Below are 3,307 nucleotides of genomic sequence, written 5' to 3' on the forward strand. Positions count from 1 at the left end.
TCTACTAGATTAATAACATATTATAGAGGTATGGCTCAAGTTATGCCTATATTCTCTGTATTATTCTTCATATTAGGTTTAGGTAATAGTGGTACTCCTTTAACTCTAAATTTCTTAGGTGAATTTATGTCATTATATGGAGTATTTGAAAGAATGCCTATATTAGGTGTTTTAGCTAGTACTTCAATAGTATTCTCAGCTGCTTATACAATATTTATGTATAATAGAATAGTTTTTGGTGGTTCATACTCTATTTATTTTGTAGAAAATATAGGTGATGTAACTAGAAGAGAATTTATTATGTTATTAGTATTTGTTATACTAACAGTATTGTTTGGTATTTATCCAGCACCAATATTAGATGGATTACATTATTCAGTTTCTTCTTTAATATATAGTATAAACTAATTTTATACTTTTTTATTAAATTTTAAACAAAAATAATTATATATATAAACATATATATATATAATTCTTATTAGCTCAATGGTAGAGCAGAATACTTCTAATATTTTGATCCAAGTTCGAGTCTTGGATAAGAATATATATATTTATATATTAGCCCTTATAGCTCAACGGTAGAGCGGAATACTGTTAATATTTTGATAGATGTTCGATTCATCTTAAGGGCTTAAATCTAGATATTAATATCTTTATATTTGTTTTTAAACTAGGACGCATTACCTTAAAATCTAAAAAGTCAAGGTATAAAAAAAGAAATTACCTATAATATAAATAAAAATAAATATGCCACAATTAGTACCTTTCTTTTTTGTAAATCAAGTAGTATTTGCTTTTGTAGTATTAACAGTATTAATATACACATTTACTAAATACATATTACCTAAATTTGTACGTATTTTTATTTCACGTATTTATATAAATAAATTATAGTGGAATATAACATACTAATAAAAACTTATTATTTCAAGGAAGGTGAGAATAGATAAATTTACCTGTTTAAATAATAAAATATATTAATTCTTTTATAGCTTTATACTAATACAATAGTAAATAAATTATATTCATAACCTTATCCATTAAATATAATAATTTAATGCAATTAATATACAAGTGAAATAATATATATATTTATATATATATAAATTAGACATGTATATAGTTTCGTATAAATAAATTATATATATATATATACAAAAATATATAATTTAATAGAAAAAAATTAATAATAATTTTTTAATAAATCAATTTTTTAAATATATAATTAACATAGAATAGTTATGCGTCATTTAGATTTTGTCTTAAGTCCTTTAGACCAATTCGAAGTTAGAGATTTATTTTCTCTAAATGCCAATTTATTTGGTAACATTCATTTATCATTAACAAATATAGGTTTATACTTATCAATAGGTTTATTTTTAATTTTAACATATAGCTTATTAGCTACAAATAATAATAAAATAATACCAAATAACTGATCAATAAGTCAAGAAAGTATGTATGCAACAGTGCATAGTATAGTAGTAAGTCAACTTAATCCAACAAAAGGGCAATTATATTTCCCATTTATATATGCATTATTTATATTCATATTAGCAAATAATTTAATAGGATTAGTACCATATAGTTTTGCATCAACATCACATTTTATCTTAACATTCTCAATGAGTTTCACTGTTGTTTTAGGTGCAACATTCTTAGGATTCCAAAGACATGGGTTAAAATTCTTCTCATTATTTGTACCTTCAGGTTGTCCTTTAGCATTATTACCTTTATTAGTTTTAATCGAATTCATTTCATACTTATCTAGAAATGTATCATTAGGATTAAGACTTGCAGCTAATATACTATCAGGTCACATGTTATTATCTATTTTAAGTGGATTTACATACAATATTATGACTAGTGGTGTATTATTCTTCTTCTTAGGTTTAATACCTTTAGCATTTATTATAGCATTCTCTGGATTAGAGTTAGCTATTGCATTTATTCAAGCTCAAGTTTTCGTAGTTTTAACTTGTTCTTATGTTAAAGATGGATTAGACTTACACTAATCTAGTTCTCTTTAATCATTTTAGGATTAATAATTTTAATAAAAGAATATTAAATTAAAATCTGATTATATAGTGTAACCCAAGATAATATTAACAAAGATATAAAATTTTATGAAAATAGGAAAGTCCACAACTTTTTAGGCATATATGCTTGAATATCAAGCATTATAGAAATATAAGGATCTTAACAGAAACTAATAATTATTATAAACACATAATAAAAAATATTATAATAATTGCGAACAATAACCCTATGCTAAGTTTTAATTTAGAATTATTAAAATTTTGAACAGGAACCGGCTTAATTATATCTTTCTTAAAAATTTTACTTAATAAAAAAAAAAAATTATGTATCATGCAATATAGGTATGCTATATACCATTAAATCTAAAATAAATTTTGAGTTTGATGATGGCTCTGATTGAACGCTGTCCAAGTACTTGACACATGCTAATCGAACGACTAATTAGTTTAATAAACTGAATAGTAGTGGTGTACAGGTGAGTAAAAGATAATTTGGCTACCTTAAAGTAAGGGGAAAAATCCCTTATAAAAAGAAAGGAAAATAAAAAGTCCGCTTTAAGATGTTAATCTTTATCTCGGAGAGTAGTAGGAAAGGTAATGACTTTTCTAGCTTAAATCCGTAGTCGTGACTGAGAGGTCGATCGACCACATTGGGTCTGAAAAAACCCCAATGCGTATTAGTACAGCAGTGAGGAATATTGGTCAATGGCCGAAAGGCTGAACCAGTAACTTGGAAGAATGTAAGTGTATTATAGTAATACAGTAACGATTAACTCGTATAAAATTCTAAATAGGATAATGATAATGACAATTTCCTATTTATAAGTCTTGACCAAATTACGTGCCAGCAGTCGCGGTAATACGTAGAAGACTAGTGTTAGTCATCTTTATTAGGTTTAAAGGGTACCTAGACGGTAAATTAAACTCTAAATGAGTACTTTTTTACTAGAGTTTTATGAGAGAAGGAAGAATTTCTGGAGTAGTGATGAAATACTTTGATACCAGAAGGACTGGTAACGGCGAAGGCATCCTTCTATGTAAAAACTGACGTTGAGGGACGAAGGCTTGGGTAGCAATAAGGATTAGATACCCTAGTAGTCCAAGCAGAAAATGATGAATGTCATAGGCTAGATAATATTTAGTCTATAAATGAAAGTGTAAGCATTCCACCTCAAGAGTAATATGGCAACATATAAACTGAAATCATTAGACCGTTTCTGAAACCAGTAGTGAAGTATGTTATTTAATTCGATGATCCGCGAAAAACC

The 3,307-nt window shown here is 26.2% G+C and overlaps 2 non-coding genes across 2 annotated transcripts, besides 2 other annotated features; both read left to right on the plus strand.

The window, feature by feature from the left end:
* Positions 1 to 445: 445 nt before the first annotated feature.
* Positions 446 to 471: a microsatellite.
* Position 472: 1 nt separating this feature from the next.
* Positions 473 to 543, plus strand: NFIA_028290. The gene has a single exon. It is a non-coding gene; the product is annotated as a tRNA-Arg (tRNA).
* Positions 544 to 561: 18 nt separating this feature from the next.
* Positions 562 to 632, plus strand: NFIA_028300. Its single transcript has one exon. It is a non-coding gene; the product is annotated as a tRNA-Asn (tRNA).
* Positions 633 to 1,082: 450 nt separating this feature from the next.
* Positions 1,083 to 1,167: a microsatellite.
* The last annotated feature ends 2,140 nt before the right edge of the window (positions 1,168 to 3,307 follow it).

Source organism: Aspergillus fischeri, genomic scaffold, assembly GCF_000149645.3.
Source record: "Aspergillus fischeri NRRL 181 1099437635771 genomic scaffold, whole genome shotgun sequence".
Taxonomy (NCBI): Eukaryota; Fungi; Ascomycota; class Eurotiomycetes; order Eurotiales; family Aspergillaceae; genus Aspergillus; species Aspergillus fischeri.